We start from the raw sequence: 20,164 nt of genomic DNA on the forward strand, positions 1-20,164 counted from the left end.
CTCGTAAAATTTAATAATTTTAATAATTACCTTTTTAATTTTGGACAATCTCTTACACTATTTAACGAAGGAGGAATTGCACACTATGAATCCTTAGTATCCTATCCATGTTGGAGAGGGAAAAAAAAAATCCCAAATTTCTACCACTGTTCTATTGATTGGTCCTACTGATGGGGATGAACAAAAATGAGTCTAATCCTATATCCAATATAATTCTATGTATAGTACTCAAAACTGTCAATGTAAAAAGTGTATGTATGAATTTGGGGTAATACATTGAAAAACTCAAGGCACTATTCTTTCTCTTGTACACTTCACTTGATTTATATGTAGATCTTCCAGTGTACCATCCACCATAGTTGTAACTTTTAGTGCCAATAGTAACCCAAAAATGTCTTTGCACCATCCACACTAGGGAAATAAGGTGGTTCAAAATATATATGACGTAGGGCATCACAAGCACCTAGATATGATGGACCCTTCATTTCAGTGCTACCCATGGTTGTTACTACCAGCTGCTGATATGAGAAGAAAAACCTTTTCACCGCTGCTTCTATTGCCTGGAAGGCCAACAGAACATGTATTGTTGCAACATGGTAAGCACCTGAAGTGTTATGTGAGCGCAGTCCATGTGAATGAAACAAATGCATAAGTGCCTCCTGGACCCTTGGTCCACCCTTTGGATCAGCCTCAACACCGATGACTTTGGGCACCAGATGCCTTAGTTCCTTGCATGCATTTGTAAGGTCTCTAAGGGGGCAGACCGAAGGCAATATGCGCCTGCAAGTGTACTAGTGCTGCTAATTGCCAACTGGTGTTTAAGGCAAAGGAAATCATCTGGGTCCATCACTAGAAGCAAATTCACAATTTCTGTGAGCATGTTCCACATCCTTTCAACCATCCAACAGTCTGTGGATGCTCCTACGAAATCCCCAGAGTCTATTCTTTCATATACTCTCTGCAACAATTCTTGGCCTACAAATACCCATGCCTCAAAGATCTGGAGGACATTGCAAAGTTTGGCATCTTCTAGATTATGGAACTGTTTATGTTGTTTTAAAGAGTGCAAATATCTTGGCTTGCAGATTCTATCATATTCAAGAAGAGGCTTACCTGACATATTTGGTTCCCCCAGACCTAAAGTGAAGGGAGTCCTCTGCATATGGCCTTCAATGGCAAGCCATATTCTAGAAACCATAGCTTCAGCGCTTTTCCATGTACCCAAACGAGGAAGTAAGCTCTCTTCACTTGTTCTGCTAACCACAGGTAAAGCACCAGGTCTCTGCCATACCTCATGGAAAACTTTCCATGAGAGAACACCACTACTTACTGACAACTGAAGAGTGGGAACCTGCTTGTCATTTTCACAAATCATTGAAATCAACTCAATCTGGGAACTAATTAAGGATTCAAGCCTTCTCTTCCATTCCTCTTTGTCAATGTAAGTCCTTGTGTCACAGAGCACAGACGAAACAAACTGAAAAGTAATCTCCAATGACTGTAAGGCAGCCTTTACCAACCCCTCTCTAGACCAACCAGGCCATTCCTTGAATTTCCACATGGCACTGAGCTCGGGGAGATGCACATACTGCTCGTAACCCGCACACTCCATGGGGGAGGGCTCTATGGATTCTCCAACAAAGGCAAAATAGGATGCCATTTTTTTATAGGACATATTTTTTTCCTGCAAACATAACGAGGAGAGTAAAGACACTAATGCTCTCCATATACCATAATCTAAAAAGAACAACATAATAATAGAATAAACACTAAAATACATTTTAAACACTATATATAATACGTTACTGGACAAAAAACATATCTATTTGTTGCAACTAAACTTTTTATGTAGATGATAAAAACTCAACACATAAATAATGAAAAGAGTTAAATAATGTCAACACATAAATATAAATTTTTCCAGTTAACAAAGTGAATAGATATAAGCTAAATATACGGTGGTTGGTCAGTGTCACTTTGGGATTTTTTTATTATGAAACGAAAAAGTAAATTTACTTCAAACTCGTACATTCTCGTTTCATATGTTTGTTGAGATTATGGTTTCTTAGTCAAGTTGTGAGATTTATTTAAGATGTAGATCGTATTTATCAGGAATTTGTCCCAACTCTTTAGCTGATTTGTAATACCTTAAATGTATCTACTTTCATGCTAGTGAATCTAGAGGTTGAGTGAGAGATGCTCAATTTTTCCATATTTTGTCTCTCTTTAATTTTAGTCATAGAAAAGAAGATCAGATTCAAGAAAATAAAATTAGTTAAGCTTTTGTTATCTAATTATTTAGTTTTATTCCTTCTTCAAGTTCTTCAACTTCTTTTTTTTTTTTTTTTTCTTTTTTTTTCTTTCTGGCTTCCTTCCAGATTCAACAAAATAACATTATGTTAACCTTTTGTTATTTAATTATTTAGTTCTATTCCTTCTTTAATTTCTTCAACTTTTCTTTTCCCTGGCTTCCTTAACTACATAGATGTTTGTTTTTTATATAAATGCTTTTACTACTGGATAAAATACTTTTTAAATTAATAATTAACTCATAATTTTTATTTATATAATATAAATTAAATTTTTAACCAATATTAATATAATAAATTATACATATTACATTACAAAATTTCAAAATTAATTTAATCATATAAATTAAATTATTAATAAACTCAATTTATATATTTAAATAATTAAATTATAATTTTATTTTAAATTATTATTATTAATCTAAAAAAATTATATATAAACTAAATATATTTACAACCTACTATGTAGCAGCAACGACAACACTCTATGACGCCTCGCTCTATTGGCAACGATAACTGGCAATACCAAGGCTATGATCAACTGGCTATAAGCGGCAATGACCTAGAGACGATGACCTCCGGACAACGACAACTGGCAATCAGCGATTAAACCTGCCACTGACCTTTCTAGAACAATGACGTTCTTGCAATGACAAGAGTTCTAGCTGCAATGACTGAGAAGAGTTCTAGCCAGCTCTGAAATAATATTACGTTTATCAAAACGATACTCATATAAAACCACCAGGTCATAAGTCTAATGGTCACATCTGAAGCCACCACGTGATCACGTGGAACGATGCATCCTATGAAAGGAATGGCTCACCTGTATGCATTTGTTCGTTTGTTTTGTTATTCGTCCTTAAGATTTCTAAGTATTAACAACGTTTGGTGTATATATATATTATTTAAGTAATTTAATGTAAAGTAATGGTTTTTATAATATCTATTTATGGTATATTTATAATATTTATATCTATTTATGGTATATTTGTAATATCTATTTATGGTATATTTATAATATTTTTATATTTTTATAATTCACATAGAGTTATTTATAAAGTGTAGTTAATGTTTATGAGTAATATGTTTTAAAGTTTATTTTAGGTATATTTTGCAATAAAGTTTATCGTTTTAATATGTTTCAGTATCGTTTGGAAAATACGTTCTGGAGTGCTGAAACAAAAGCTATGGGGGAGCGTCCACGATGATCGTCTCGTCCTTGGCCATACGGTGATCGCCTCGTCTCTCATCGCCCAATCAGGAAGCCTCCCTTGCCAGCTGCTCGCTCCTCCACGTCCTTTTCCATGCAGGAACGCCATCGCCCTTGTCTGCTAGGTTGCTCAAATCATCCACCCGTCTCTCAGCTTCATGCATATCGACGCCCTTATTTAACCCGTCCATCAGCTTTCCCTTCGGTTTTCCGTCTTCGGCCCTCCTGGCCGAGGAGTGTATCGGTTTCTCCTCCTCCCTCTGCTCTCGTTTCTGCCCGACTCCTGGGCTCTCTTTTTCGGCGTTTTGGTCTGTGCGTTTTGTTCTCTTTCTGAAAATGCGTTTTGGTCCCTGCATTTTGGTTTCTTTCTGTAAAAAATGTTTCAGTATCGTTTCAATATACATAGTTTTCTGTATATGGATTCAATATATATAGTTTTCTCTATATTGTTCAAATAGCTGTAGCTATCTACAATAGTTTTTTAACACTGTATAGTTTTCTTTTGCATGTGCAGAAGGGTTCTGCGTGCAGTCGAGCTCTGAACCATCACCGTTTGGGCAGAGAAAAGATGATGGCGAAGCCGTAGCGTAACGCTGGCAAGGAGACAAAGATTGGCCAATATTGATATAAAGACAGGTAGCCATGACGATGGCTCCATTTAAAGGAAACTTGGGACTCTGCAGAGGCTCGTTCCCGGTGGCAGAAGCATGGGTTTTGATACCCTTCTTCAGAATTGCATTTGAAAGTTTCAATGGCGACCGACGGAAAACAAATTTACACATCTTGCCATTATGTCTTGAAAATTTTACAGAGAACGTATAAGATATTATTACAAGAAGATATTACAAAATTCACCAAGAATTCGGCACTAACCTTGCCAGCCGCAGCTCCTCCAGGTATTGAATTGAACGGCTCCTCCGTTCGCAGAATGGTTTTGCAGCTGTTCGCAGAATGGTTTTGCAGCTGTTCGCAGATAATGTTCTGTTCGGTTTTGCAGGTTTTGTTCTGTTTGCCGCGGAGCAGGAAGGGTTTTGAAGGCGGGAGGAGGTTGGTCGCATTCTTGCCATCTGTAAATGAGCTCTCCCGCGCATTAATATGATTTGAGTGAGTGGAGGCCACGCGCCGTATTTGATTAATATGTCATCGATACGATTTGATCAATCTGTAATCAATACGATCGATTTGAGGGTGGCTGCGATTTGATCAATCTGTAATCAATACGATTTGAACTGCGGGCAGGGTCGCCGGGTCGCCGGGGCGCAGATGGGCAGCCGGAGAGGGATGCCGGAGACCGATGATGGATGGAAATATGATGCATGGTGGATGGTGGTCGTCGTGCTGTCAGAGGGTACCTCCATAGCATTAACTTTGCTATGGAGGTGGAAATAGGAATTAACTTTGCTATGGAGGTGGAAATAGGAATTGCCGTAGCGAGGCCGGGTAACCGGTTGAACTCCTTACCGATGGTTTCTTTCACTCCGGAGCTTTCTTTCTTCCGTGGGTGGCTAAGATCAAACACGGCAAGAGCTATTTCCAACACTATAGCATATTTATGACGCTTGACATGCGTTGGAGATAGCCCTTTATAACGCGTAGTTTTTTCTTTTTTTCCTATAGTCATCCGGGCGCGTGTTATAAGGGACTATCTCCGACCCATGTCAGAGCGTCATAAATATGCTATAGTGTTGGAAATAAGACTCGCCGCCTCGCTACCATGCCCACTAAGTACTAAAAAAAATTAAGATTCCGTATGATATACGGAAATCCAAATTGCAAAGAAGTCGTTGGATAGCCGTGCTTAATTTTCCACTATGGTTTTTATAATTTTAATCTAATTAACAACCATTATGATTTTTAAAGACATGATAAAGATTTATTTTTTACTTAGTATTTTAGAATATTGGTAATACACAAAATTAAAAGTTATCTAAATTAATTATGTTTTTTAATTAAATTAATTAATTAAAATAAAGGTTATATATAGAGTACAGGAGTGCTATAGTTTATTTAAGTATATGATATTTATTAATACGTCATAATATTATAATAAAGTTTAAATCAATAATTTTCATAATAAATTGAGGGTAAATTTTTATAGTTAATTATTTTATTTTATGTTTTTTTTAAATATATATATTTAATTTATATATTAATTTGTTTTATTATTATTAATATAATTTAAAATAAAGTTATAATTTAATAAGTTTTTATGATGTTTTTAATTTTATCAACATTGTGAGTAAGTATTTTGATGTTCATTATAGATTAATCTTTATCCACATTTTCCATTAATTTAATATATATGAGAGTTTTATTTTCTTGATCAATATTCTATGAAAATCGCTGAAATACATCTATATTTTAGTCAATGAGAATGAATACCAATGCATGTCTCAAAATGAACTTCTTATGGGTACTCTTGTTCATCAAAGAGGAAAAATCAAGTTTTGGAAGGTGAATGCTCAATGTTAAGGATAACGGCTTGTGACCTTAGTAAAAGCTCCCACTTAATTACCTTAAATTATAGAATGTCAATGAATTTCACTCCTAATAATCTCAAAGAGAAGAGGAAACAATTTATCGAATGATTAAATCTCAAAAAAGAGGAAACAGTTCATTAAATGAGACATGGACTTAGGGAACTAGGAATCTCATTCCGCCCAATATTGATCAAGACAAAGCTCTCAAAAAAACATGTTTTTTATTAGTATTTTATGTTGTATAAAACAATATTAATTTTAGGTGTTTTTTATAGAGTTTGCACTAGTAGAAACTTGTTGCAATCCTCCACCAAAGATGAGTATCTTTTCATACTCGACACATACTACTTGATAGTAATGTTGGTCCCTGTAAGGAGACAACATTGTATTGTTTTTTATTATCATATTATTGTCCACATTGTCAGGCCAGGCAATAACTCTCCAAAGGCAGAAAAAACTGATTCGTGTTTTATTCCATAAGTAACCCATTGTTATATACAATAGGGAGTGATTGTTCAGTTCATATCCCGATGACTGTTCACCTTCCCAATTTATTTATTTACATAAAATTCCCAATCATGAAGATTAGGTGTCAACATCCCCCCCCTTAATCTGAAGGGATGTTGGTGAGTCCAAGCATCATTCTGAATCGTTCAAGCTTTTCCCTTCCAAGTGATTTGGTGAAGATGTCTGCAATTTGCTCATTTGTGGAACAATGACGGAGATGGATTGTTTTGGCCTCAACATGATGTCGAATCAAATGATATTTAGTATTGATATGCTTTGTTCGATCATGGAACTTTGGGTTCTTGGCCAACTTTATTGCACAGGTGTTATCAATCATGAGTGGAGTTGATTGTACTTGTTTTACCTGCAAATCTTCAAGAATTTTCCCGAGCCACACAATTTCTTTCGTTGCTTCAGCTGCTGCCACGTATTCTGCTTTTGTTGTGGAATCTGTTGGAACTGATTGTTTGCGTGATCTCCAGGAGACAGCTCCTAATCCAAGACTCATAGCATATCCTGAAGTAGATACCCCAGTTTCTTTTTCTCCATCGAAGTCTGAATCAGAGTATCCAATCAAGCTGAAGTCGTCCACCTGTGTATACTTGATTCCAAGGTCTTGAGTTCCCTTCAAGTACCTTAGAACTCTTTTTGCAGCAAACCAATGTCCTTCACAAGGCTTTTGCATGAACCTCGAGAGGATTCCAACAATAAATGAAATGTTTGGTCTGGTAGTAGTGAGGTAGATGAGACTTCCTACAAGTTGTCTATACTTTGTTGCATCCTCAAATTCCTTTCCTTCAACAAATGTGAGCTTTAAGTTTTGTTCCATTGGAGTACAAAGAGGATTGCACTCTGTCATGCCAAATCTGTTTAACAAATCTCCAATGTATTTCTTTTGAGAAAGAAATATGGATTTTGGATGTTGGGTTACTTCAATGCCAAGATAGTAATGAACATAGCCCAAATCAGTCATTTCAAAACTTTTCCCCAATTCCTTCTTTATGGATGCAATGTAGCTTTCATTGTTCCCTGTCATTAAAAGATCATCTACATATACCACAAGATACACAACTGTTTTGCCAACTTTCTTGACAAATAAAGTTGCATCATCAAGATCAAAATGATTGAAGTTGAGTTTCAAAAGGTGATTAGTTAGTTTTTCATACCAGGCTCGTGGTTCTTGTTTGAGGCCATACAAGGACTTCACAAGTTTGCATACTTTATGTTCATGTCCTTTCACAGCAAATCCTTCAGGCTAGGACATAAAAACATTCTCTTTTAGATCTCCATTCAAGAAGGCAGTTTTTACATCCATTTGATGGAATTTCCAACCGTTCTGAGCTGCTAGTTCAAAGAGTGTCCGGATGGTGGCCCATTTTGTTGTGGGGGAAAAAGTTTCCTCATAATCGACCCCTTCCTTCTGTGCAAAACCTTTTTCCACAAGCCTAGCTTTGTGCTTGTCAAGTGAGCCATCAGCTTTGTACTTGTTCTTGTAGACCCACTTGCAGCCAATTGGTTTGGTTCCAAATGGAGGGTCAACCAGCTTCCAAGTGCCATTCTTTATGAGAGCATCATACTCCTTTTGCATCGCTTCTTTCCATTCATCATGAGAAGCAACTTCTTTGAAGGAAGTTGGTTCAAAATCTGTAGACAAGTTCAATTCACAATCATAAGTAACATCCATATCAACAGGTGAATTAGAGTCATCTACAACACCTCCATTTTGGCGGTTTGAATTTCTGGTTCCTGTTTTTCCAATTTCATCAGGATGAACACTTTCAAGTGTCTTTGTCAGCCACTTTGGGGGACCTCTCTGAGATGGTCCAGGCTGATCTGTTGATTGAGTTGGGACTGAATCAAGATTGAGTTTCCCAATTCTATCAATTACATCACTTAAAGCATCATCCGTTGTTGGAGTTTCATTCGGGGGAGAATGTTCTTCAGAAGAAGATTCCACATGTTGATCTAGAATAGGAATCCCCCCTTCAAGATGTGGAATCTGATTATCAAATTCTTGAAATGATTTCGTTTTTGCGAATATATCCAAGCGATCAAGTTGCCGCTCAACAACATTGTCAGATTTGGATGATTCAAGAAAAATGACATCTCTAGATACAACAAACTTTTTATTTACTTCATCATAGAGGCGGTATGCTTTGGAGGTGTTTGAATACCCCAGGAAGATACACTTACGACTTCTAGCACCAAGTTTGCTTCTATGTACCTTTGGTATCAAAGCATAACAGGTGGAACCAAAGATCCTGAGATGTTTTACCGAAGGAACATGTCCATACCACAATTCATAAGGAGTCTTGTTTCTTATAGCATTAGATGGACATCTATTCTTTATATATGCAGCACATAGAACAGCATCAGCCCAAAACATTATCTTTACATTTTTGAAGAAAAGCATGGACCGTACCATATTCAAGATTGTTCTATTCATTCTTTCAGCTACACCATTCTGTTGGGGATTATAAGGCACAGTTGTTTGATGTTTGATCCCATGTTGGCGAAGATAGTGTTCAAATTCATTTGATGTATATTCTTTTCCATTATCAGTGCGTATAGACCCAATATGAGATTGTGCATCATTTTCAATCCATTTATGAAAATTCTTGAATGTTTGAAAAGCATCAGATTTGTTCTTCAATAAATAAACCCAACACATTCTGGTGTAATCATCAATAAATGTCATGATATATTTATTTCCATTTGCAGAAGGAACAGACATTGGACCACATAAATCTGAATGAATGAGTTCAAGCTTCCTATGTGCTCTTGAATGTGAATCATGAAAAGACTGTTTGCTATGCTTTCCTAGAATGCAAGCATCACATTGCTTATGTTTCCTAGGAATTGTAGGCAAACCAGCAACACCATTTTTCTTCAATAAGCGAAGACTGTCATAGTTTAAATGTCAAAATCTAGCATGCCATAATAAACTTGAGGGAAAAGTGTACCTTCTTCATGATGAGAAATATATGAGAAATGTTATGCATGAGCAAAGATTCCTTGCAGTTTGAGAAGTCTTTCTTCTTCTATTCCCCTCATGACAAGTCAGTGGTCAGATGCTTTTCTTACCTCAAGCTTGCCATCAAACATATGAATGGAGTGACCTTGCTGGCGGATGTGAACCAAGGACAACAAGTTTCTCTTGAGCTGTGGGAGATATAGAACCTGATTGAGAAGAAAGTCTGGAAGACCAGGCAGTTTAAGCCTGATTGTGCCAAGCCCTAATGGCTTGATTTTTGACTGATCTGCAAAGTATACTGCTCCATCAACATTGTCACTGAAATCTTCAAAAAAATATTTCCTATGAGTCATATGACAGGTTGCTCCTAAATCAAGCAACCAATCATTTTTCGAAGAAGCAAGTGAAGCATTAAACAAATTTTCATTTACTCCAATGTTACATTGTGCCTCAATATAGTGAGCGGATTCAGGTGCTTTACCTTTGTCTGTATCATCAGTTTTACCTTTCTGCTGGTTTCTTTTCTGCTCAAGTTTGTCCCATGGTAGCTTGCATGTAGAAGCATCATGTGATCCATTTCATTTGCAGCGAATGCAATGCAGATCTGCCTTTTCTCCTTGGGAATGTCTGCCCCCCTGTTGGGTCCCTATAATACTAGTGATTACCCCATTACTATTGTAGTTATACCCCTTATTAATATTGTTGTGCCCCTATTGCCCCCATATTGTTAATACTGTGCCCCATAGAATCCCTCTATTATTATTTTTGTGGCTTTATATTATTATTGTTAGGTCGGCTGGATTATATTGTGACTCCTTAGACTCCTATATATAGAAAGGAGGTTTTGTTATTTGAATCATCCAAGAATTGTTCATTCATGTAATGTAAAGGAGGTTTCCCCCTCGAAGAGGTTGAATTATAAGGCGTTGATCTATCTTTTCTATCTTTTCTTGAGCTAGTTTCATAACATTTGTTATCAGAGCTTTGGATTCTAGGGTTTCGCTGCTCCAAACAGGTCATCGTGGCATTTTCGCTATAACTTTTTTCTGTGACGTTTCAGAAGTCGCAAAAAAAACCCATTTGCGAAGAAATCTCGCTGAACCTTGGGTCCGAATTTCAGAGCTTTTCGCACGATATTTGCGGAGATATGATCTGAGCAAGTTGGTCTTTTTGCAGACTCCTGAATTACATTCAAAACAGGTGACCTGGGGAAATCGTCATAACTTTCTCTCTGGGGATCGGATTGAAATTTCGTAAGAAGGTACAGAAAGAGGACGGACTGTAGTTTGTTGTATTTATGTTTCAGATCCAAAGGTTAAAACAGTGACTCGTGGCACGTCGTACAAGTTAGCTCTACTTAACTAGTCTATAAGCAAGTCACTGTGGGGGATTTCACATAACTCTTCCTTGGAGAATCCAATTTGGGTCAGACTTGTGGCATTAGAAAGAGGACATAGAGGGCTACTACAGCTCACAAATTCAGAACTATATGATTGGAAAGTACAGAGATACATTAGAGGCAATATCAAGCTCCTACAAAGTGAAAAAAGGTGTGTAGATTTTCTTAAATTTTTGCTTAAGCTTGGTTTGAAAATTTATTTTGAAAGAATTCAAAGGGCATAGTAGAGCATTATTATCGGTAACTGATGCCTCGAGGAAAGAAAATGCAAACACCTAGTAAGGAACCTGAAAGCTCTATCATGACTCATGAGGAAGAGGAAGAAATGCAACATGATATATCAAAATTACAAGACCAAGTGCAACAACTGTCCCTTGCACAAAAAGGAACAGAATCTAAGATGGATGGTTTAAAGAAAGATGTAGAAGCTACGATGGATGGTTTAAAGAAAGGTGTAGAAGCTAAGATGGATTGTTTAAAGAAAGGCATAGAAGCTAAGATGATTGACGTGGAAGATAAGATGGATGATTTGAAGATAGATTTGAAGACAAACATGGACAAATTGAAGATAAATATGAATAAGTTGCTACACGAAATGGTCCCTAAGGGTGAAAGGGTACTAAAGGAAACTAATGATGAGAAAAAAAGAAATGTTAATCATGATTCCATAGACGCTAATGTTGGATCGAAGAGTCACCATAATCCAAAAATCGATATGAGGAAGTTTGATGGCAAGGACCCTGCCACATGGATATTACAGATGGAGCAATTCTTTGATCTCAATAATGTGCAAAACACACAAAAGGTACGTATGGAAACTTTATATTTGGAACCAAATCAATTTGTATGGTATCAATGGCTTTGCTCTCGTAAACCATTTATCACTTGGGCAATTTTTACGGAAGAATTGATAGCACATTATGAGGATACAAAAAGCAACATTTTTTTGTGATCATGATATTCATCTGATTCCAGGAAGTGTTCATGATCATGATCATGCTCATGGAAGGATCATTATCATGCTATTCATCCTATAGAATGAAACAACAAGCAGATCCTTCCATGATCATGATCCTATGACCTATGCGTGATCATGATCATGCTATTCATCTGATTCCAGGAAGTGTTCCTCCAAACATCAGGCCGTACAGATATCCCTATGTCCAAAAGAGTGAAATTGAACGTATGGTTGGAGAAATGCTAGAAGCTGGTATAATTCAACCGAGTCAAAGTTCTTTCTCTGCTCCAGTAGTATTGGTGCACAAGAAGGATGGATCATGGCGTGTGTGTCCGGATTATAGGGAGCTCAACAAGCTCACTATTAAAGATAAGTTCCCCATTCCTGTTATTGATGAATTACTGGATGAATTGCATGGATCAATTTACTTCACCAAGTTGGATCTTCGTTCAGGATATCATCAAATCAGAATGAAGACTGAAAACATTCCGAAAATAACATTTAGAACTCATGAGGGTCATTATGAATTTTTGGTCATGCCTTTTGGCCTTACCAATGCACCTTCAACATTTCAAGGTTTGATGAATTCAATTTTCAAACCATTCCTTAGAAAATTTGTGTTAGTATTTTTTGATGATATAGTAATCTACAACAAGTCTTGGAAGGATCATGTTGAACATGTTGACAAGGTGCTACAACTATTGAAGGAGAAACAATTATATGCAAAAAGATCCAAATGTTTCTTTGGAGTCCAGGAGGTGGAATATTTGGGTCATATTGTATTTCATGAAGGAGTTAAGGTAGACCCTAGCAAAATTAAAGCCATTAAGGAATGGAAAATCCCCACATCCATAAAGCATCTACGAGGATTTCTCGGGTTGACAGGGTATTATCGCAAGTTTGTTAAGAATTATGGGAGAATAGCAGCACCTCTAACAAAATTATTGAAGAAAGATGCATTTTCATGGACTCCAGAAGCAACAAAGGCCTTTGAACATCTTAAAGAGGCAATTTTCCAAGCATCGGTCTTAGCTACATCGGACTTCTCAAAAACCTTTATTGTGGAATGTGATGCTTCAGGAAATGGAATTGGTGTTGTTCTAATGCAAGATGAAAGACCCATTGCTTTTGAAAGTCGTCCAATCAAGGGAAAGTTTTTAAGCAAAGCTATTTATGAGAAGGAAATGTTGGCAATACTCCATGCACTTAAGAAATGGCAACCCTACCTAATGGGTAGACACTTCAAGGTAAAAACGGATCATGATAGCCTTAAATAGTTTTTACAACAAAGATTATCCTCTGAAGAGCAACAAAAGTGGGTCACAAAGATGTTGGGTTATGACTTTGAAATCATCTACAAAAAAGGGAAGCAAAATGTGGTGGCAGATGCACTCTCAAGAAAGGACGAGGATGTGGAAGCATTGTTGTGCGCCATTTCTATTATCCAACCAGATTGGATAAACGAAGCAAGGGAGGAATGGAAGAATGACGAAGAAGTGTGGGAACTTATTCGAAAGTTACAACAAGATTCCAGTACGTCTGGTACATTTAGCTGGAAAAATGATTCGTTATGGTACAAAGATCGCTTATACCTCTGTAAGAATTCCTAGCTAAAACAAAAGATTCTTATGGAATTGCACACTTCTCCCTTAAGAGGGCACTCAGGATTTTTAAAAACTTACCACAGGGTTAAGAAGGAATTTTTTTGGGATGGCCTTAAATCAGACATTCAAAAGTTTGTGGCTGAATGTTTGGTTTGCCAACAAAATAAAGTTGAAACAATTAAGACACCGGGTCTATTACAACCTTTATCCATTCCAAGACAACGTTGGGAGGAGGTTTCAATGGATTTTATCACAGGTTTACCCAAGTCTGAGGGAAAGAGTGTCATCATGGTGGTAGTTGACAGACTTACCAAGTATGCACACTTTTGTGCATTATCACATCCATTTAAAGCTAGTACAGTTTCTACTGCATTTATGGAAACAATTCAAAAGCTACATGGAAACCCAAAGATTATTGTAAGTGACAGAGATCCCATTTTCACTGGAAATTTTTGGACAGATTTATTTTCTTGTCTTGGTACTCAGTTAGCTCATAGCTCATCTTATTATCCTCAATCTGATGGGCAAACTGAGATAGTAAACAAATGTTTGGAAGGATATCTTCGTTGCTTTGTATCTGATAAACAAACACAATGGGTCAAATGGTTGCCTCTCGCTGAATGGTGGTATAACACTTCCTTCCATACAACGACAAAAATGACCCCATTTATGGCACTTTATGGGTATCAACCACCATCCATCACATCATATTTAAGAGAAAATTCTAAGGTTCAAGCAATGGAACATCACATCGAACATCAAAAACAAGTCCTCCAACTCTTAAAGGATAACCTCGTGTTGGCACAGAATAGAATGAAACAACAGACAGATCAACATCGCAGTGAAAGAAGTTTTGATGTAGGTGATTGGGCATTCCTACGGCTACAACCATATAAGAAAATGTCCCTCAAGCAAGCTAAGAAGGATAATAAATTATCACCAAAGTATTATGGTCCATACAAGGTGTTGAAAAAGATTGGTACTATGGCATACAAATTGGAGCTTCCTGCAGCTTCTCGATTGCACCCAGTTTTCCATGTTTCATGTTTAAAGAAGGTTATAGGCGACAAGCTCCCAATTCAAACAATATTGCTAGAACTTGACAAGGAAGGAAAAATTATATTGGAACCAGAAGCAGTCACAGAAACAAGAACTCGACAGCTACGAAATCGTTCAATTTCAGAGTATCTTATCAAGTGGAAGAACTTATCTGTTGAAGATTCCACATGGGAGGATGAGAATTTTATGCAGAAGTATCCAAAACTACTCAAGCGTTGAGGACAACACTTTTTTGAAGGAGAGGGGAATGTTGGGTCCCTATAATACTAGTGATTACCCCATTACTATTGTAGTTATACCCCTTATTAATATTGTTGTGCCCCTATTGCCCCCATATTGTTATTACAGTGCCCCATAGAATCCCTCTATTATTATTTTTGTGGCTTTATATTATTATTGTTAGGTCAGCTGGATTATATTGTGATTCCTTAGACTCCTATATATAGAAAGGAGGTTTTGTTATTTGAATCATCGAAGAATTTTTCATTCATGTAATGTAAAGGAGGTTGCCCCCTCGAAGAGGCTGAATTCTAAGGCGTTGATCTATTTTTTCTATCTTTTCTTGAGTTGGTTTCATAACACCCCCTACCTCTGAAGTATCTTCCTCTTCCTCTTCATCCACCTCTTCCTCTTGTAGAATCTTGAGCAGGATGCTTTTCTTTACGAGCAAGGAAAATAGTCTCTTCAGAAGATTCAGGGACTGTCTTCTTTCCAAAGGCTTTCTCTCTTTCAGCAAACTTTTTCACAAGAGAGTCAAAGGTTATATCTTTAAGATTTCCATTTGCTTGTAAAGACTCAAGATAATTGGAGTAGGTAGGATAGAGTGCCTTGAGAAAAGCAATAAGAGGGATATCCACCTCAACCTTGGTGGATTTAATATCATGCATTATAGACTTTACTTCAGATGCAAGAGCAAGAGGATCATTATTTTTCAGTTCAAGAGTGAAGAGTTTAATCATGAGCTGAACAACTTCAAGTGCAGAATGTGAGTCATAAAGTTCTTTCAGTTTTTGTAAAGCTTCAAAGGCAGTTGAATATGATGAAATATGGCGACTTACTTCTTCATTTATAGATGTTGTGATTAATGCATATGCTTTGTTGTTCTTGTTTTCCCAAATGACGAGCTCTTTGTCTGATGTAGGCTGCACTGGGTCATTGTCTCCTTCTCCGACACACACTCCTTTCCACAACTCATTGAAGATGAGGGTGTGTTTTATCATCCGGGACCATTCAGGATAGTTCTCCTTGCCAGTGAGAACTATTCCTACCATAGAGATGATTGAATGCATTCTGTAAAAAATACTTCTACTGATAAAAAAAACTTCCTTACGTTACAGCCTTATGCACTATAGTTTCTTCAAATCCCTCTAATTTTTGATAGAAGCATCAACAAAATATTATGTACATATCACTTCAATGTTTTAAAATGTAATATATTTATATATTACATATCACTTAAATGCTTTAACTTTACAATGCAGCATCACCATTCAAATGATAAAAAAAACTGTGCAATACTACTATTCACCGCCACAAATGCTTTGAATGATTTTTTTTTATAACAAAACAGCGCAATACTGCTATTCACCTCCACAAAGCTGTGAATGATTTTTTTAACAAAACAACGCATTACTGCTATTCACCTCCACAAAGCTGTGACTATGGGGTTGTTGTGAACGAGGTCGGTTCATAGTCATTCACAAAATAAAACGCAGAGATCGACAGTTACCCTTCAGCATTCAAATCTCATTCTGCATCGCCACACAACTTTAATCTCCACAGAAATTCACCAAATTATATAATATCTACATACAGAATGATCAATGATGATTAAGACTGTATTTCATAAAAGTATGCATATGTGAAAAATAAATCCCGTGTATCAAAATAGTTTCGACAGGAAGAATCCAGTTCAATACACGCATCGGTCGTGGCAACTTTAACGGTTCCGACCTATGTTGATCAGCTGGAAATCTCAGATCCAGTCTATTTTTTGTGCCTCAGTCTCAGGTGACGCTGCAAGCTTGGACTGGCCTTGGTGCCTTAGGGTTGATTTCTGCGTTGTGATCCTTCCTCAACCAGATTCGGTGACCAACCAAAACTCAGAGAATTTACACAAGAGACTTCGCTGTTTGTGTAGAGAGAGCCTTGATGGTAGCCCTTCAATAATCTGGATGATCTTCGCTATCTTGTAATGGACCTAATGAATAGCTTGAGACAGATTCTTCCTGGTGTGCTCCAATGTTAGGCCGAATCTCATTCAGGACTAGCGATGGAAAGAGATTAAGGAGGAGCGGGCGCCAAGCTTAGCCGCACACCACAGCATCTCGATGTTAATTGTATTTAAAACCAAGCCAAAGTCAAATGAGAATGGAGTGATGCATTAGAATTGAGCTCCTCCGAATCTGAGAAATTGAAGGCGGAAATGACTGAATTGGAGAACGACAGAAAGCGCTTTAGATATATGAGACAGCGTTTTGAAAAAGCTTATGGAACGGTGGCAACATTCATAGAAACGCAGAGAGTGAAATGAGCTCGGACAGGTCTGCATAGAGGCACCAATGCATCTCTGGGCATGTCAGAGGTAGAGCAGCGCTATATCTGGTCAGACAATGGACAGAGGCAGAGCAGTGCTCAGGACAGAGGTAGAGCAGCGCTCAGGACAGAGGCAGTGGCAAAAATGAAGGGAGTTACAAGTATTTTTAGAACTGGCTTTGATACCATGTCAGGCCAGGCAGTAACTCTCCAAAGGCAGAAAAAACTGATTCATGTTTTATTCCATAGGTAACCCATTGTTATATACAATAGGGAGTGATTGTTCAGTTCATCTCCCAATGACTGTTCACCTTCCCAATTTATTTATTTACATAAAATTCCCAATCATTAAGATTAGGTGTCAACACACGTTGTCTACAACTTATTCTCTAATACAAATATTACATATTGTTATTAAAAAAGTTACCATACACACATAATCTTACCAAGACATAGTGAGTTGTTAAGGAGAATCTAATCCAAAATATTTGTACCATGTAGTAGATAATGTAATCACTAAATAAAAATTTAATAAAATAAAAAAACCTTAGAATTAGAGTTTTGTACACTCACTTCATTTACTAGACCAACACTTATAACATGACAACACAAAACAATTATGAACTAAAATTTTGAACGCTACTTGTAATAAACTATATCTTATTAAATATTCATCATCATTTAATCCACAACAACAATTTCAAATATTCATCATCATTTAATCCACAACAATAATATCTACAAATTAAAAACATTAAAAAAAATTTGTCGTAAAAATAAATCCAGTAAATTTTCAATCATATTTATAAGATTTACATTATATATCATAATAATAATCCATTTAAACTTACCATTTCTAAACTAATTGTATTCAAACATTCAACTTCAAATGTTTTACTTATAACATAAATGCCAATATTTTTATTAATATTTTCAATTAACTAATAATATTTTATAAATGTTGTTTTTATATTATAAATTTAATATATAATTTTTTTAATTAATAATTTTAAAATATTATTATCTTTAAATATATTATAATTTAATTTATATTATTAATTTAAATAATTATATTTATAATATATAATTAAAAATAAACCCAATATCTCACCGAAATTTAATAAGCACGGTTGGTTAGAAAAATTTAAATAAAAAATCTAGAATAATTGAAAATACAACCACTCACTAAAATTTTAATAAGACAGGTCAGTATAACACAAAGTATCATGCACTTATTTCATCATCTATATATAATTAACATATAATTAAGGTTGGTTTAAATTTTTTTTTTCCCTACACTCTTCAAAGCATGTATTTGTCTTAGCTTATATTAAGCTGGATGTGGATATTTATAAAAATAAAATAACCTTTAAAGATGAACAAATTTTCACCCAGTTTAACCAAACAATTATTTAAAAGAAAGTAGAATAAAAACTATAGAATGAGTAATTGGGAAATTGTTCTACACTCACTTCATCTTTTGGACATACAATAGTGACATGACACCCCAAGATAATTATCACTTACTTATTTCCACATTCTCCAAGGGTATTTACTTCCCAAATTTTCACCAATTTTAACCAAAAAAGTATTTAAAAGAAAATAGAATAAAAACTATAGAATGAGTAATTGAGAAATTATTTTACACTAACTCCATCTTTTGGACATACAATAGTGACATGACACCCCAAGATAATTATCGGTTACCTTTTTCCACATTCTCCAAGGGCATTTACTTCCCTTAGTTTATATTTTTAGATTAAATGTTTACACTTATAAACACAACATATGGTTTAAAGATGAAGACAACATAGAACCCAAATTCATGACCATAACTATTGAGGAAATTTTAAACAAGGACTAAAGCAAGTAACTAGGAATGTAACTAATTAATATTTTAATAGTGATATGACATACACAAATAATTATGGGTTGTTTTTTTCAACTCCTCGGAAGCATATACTTGCTTTCATTTATATTTATAAGTTGAATAATTACAATTTATAGACACAATATATTGTTTAAAGATGAACACAACATCTCACCAAAATTTAATGATCGTAACTATTTTAAACAAATTTAGCTTAGAAATATCAAAGTATCTAATTACAAATGCAACCACTAATTAAGATTTTAATAGATTAAAACAATCACTCTAGAGTGTTGTGAATTCACTTCATCATCTAAGGCATACAATTATGACATGACACCATGAGATGCACAAGACATGACCTAAAGATGAACATAACATCTCTACAATATAGAAAAATTTAGGTCAAAAAGATTATAATTAAAGTAAGTAACTAAGAATGGAACCACCAATTAAAATTTTAATAGATTAAGGGAATCTAGTGTTAGATTGTTGCACACTAACTTCATCATCTCAGACCTACAATTGTGGCAACACACCATGAGATAATTATTGGTTATTGTTTTCAATACTCCCTCATAATTTGTGCTTGTCTTACTCTTTATTTTTTCAAGGCTTTATCTTCATTCATTCCATTACAACAAATGCTTCCTCATAACTGTAAACACTTATATTGGGAAATTATTCATCTTATATAGTAAATATAGCTAATTTGGAAAAATTCATATAAAGAAATAAACACCAATTGGTATATATGAATGTATAACTAACCATTATAAACACAAGTCTAGTGGAGTGTGCTTAACATATATGGTTCATAAATTCCTTAACATGTATGAATATCACGGATCATTGTTATGTATAGACTGGTGGAAGCTTGTGGTAGATGTGCATGTGACACGCTCTATCAATGAATCTGATAGCGCCTATTGTTAGGCATGTTAATAGTTTTATTCCTTTTCTAAGGCTATGTTTAACGCCTGGAAAGTTGGCAAGGAAATGAGGGATTCATTCCTGTCATAATAATGGTGTTGAACATTACTTGTCGCTGTGAGTAGCTTCTCAATACATTGAAGTCCTTAAGATTCTAATCTTAGTTGTCGCTAAATGACAGGCTTGCACTCAAGATGGATAAGCTCTACTCAGGGAAAATTTTAAGAACCCCCCTAAATTTATAAATATAATAAATGGGCGAATCTCCATGGTATATAGGAAAAATGAAAGGCGATTTTATCAATAATATAATATGTATATATAAT

At 35.7% G+C, this 20,164-nt stretch overlaps 1 long non-coding RNA gene and 1 pseudogene across 2 annotated transcripts; one reads left to right on the forward strand and one right to left on the reverse strand.

Annotated features, from left to right (window-relative positions):
• Positions 1 to 368: 368 nt before the first annotated feature.
• LOC149139810 (nematode resistance protein-like HSPRO2 pseudogene) lies at positions 369 to 1,660 on the reverse strand (annotated as a pseudogene).
• A 2,077-nt stretch (positions 1,661 to 3,737) lies between these two features.
• LOC149139811 (uncharacterized) lies at positions 3,738 to 4,624 on the forward strand. Of its 2 annotated transcripts, none has more exons than XR_016264969.1 (3): positions 3,738 to 3,827; positions 4,034 to 4,415; positions 4,517 to 4,623. It is a non-coding gene; the product is annotated as an uncharacterized LOC149139811 (long non-coding RNA). The 2 variants fall into 2 exon arrangements; XR_016264968.1 differs by lacking the exon at positions 3,738 to 3,827 and adding an exon at positions 3,834 to 3,898 and having other exon boundaries at positions 4,517 to 4,624.
• The last annotated feature ends 15,540 nt before the right edge of the window (positions 4,625 to 20,164 follow it).

Source organism: Pinus tabuliformis, chromosome X (assembly GCF_031772625.1).
Source record: "Pinus tabuliformis cultivar Carrire ecotype Pingquan chromosome X, CPIR1, whole genome shotgun sequence".
Lineage (NCBI taxonomy): Eukaryota > Viridiplantae > Streptophyta > Pinopsida > Pinales > Pinaceae > Pinus > Pinus tabuliformis.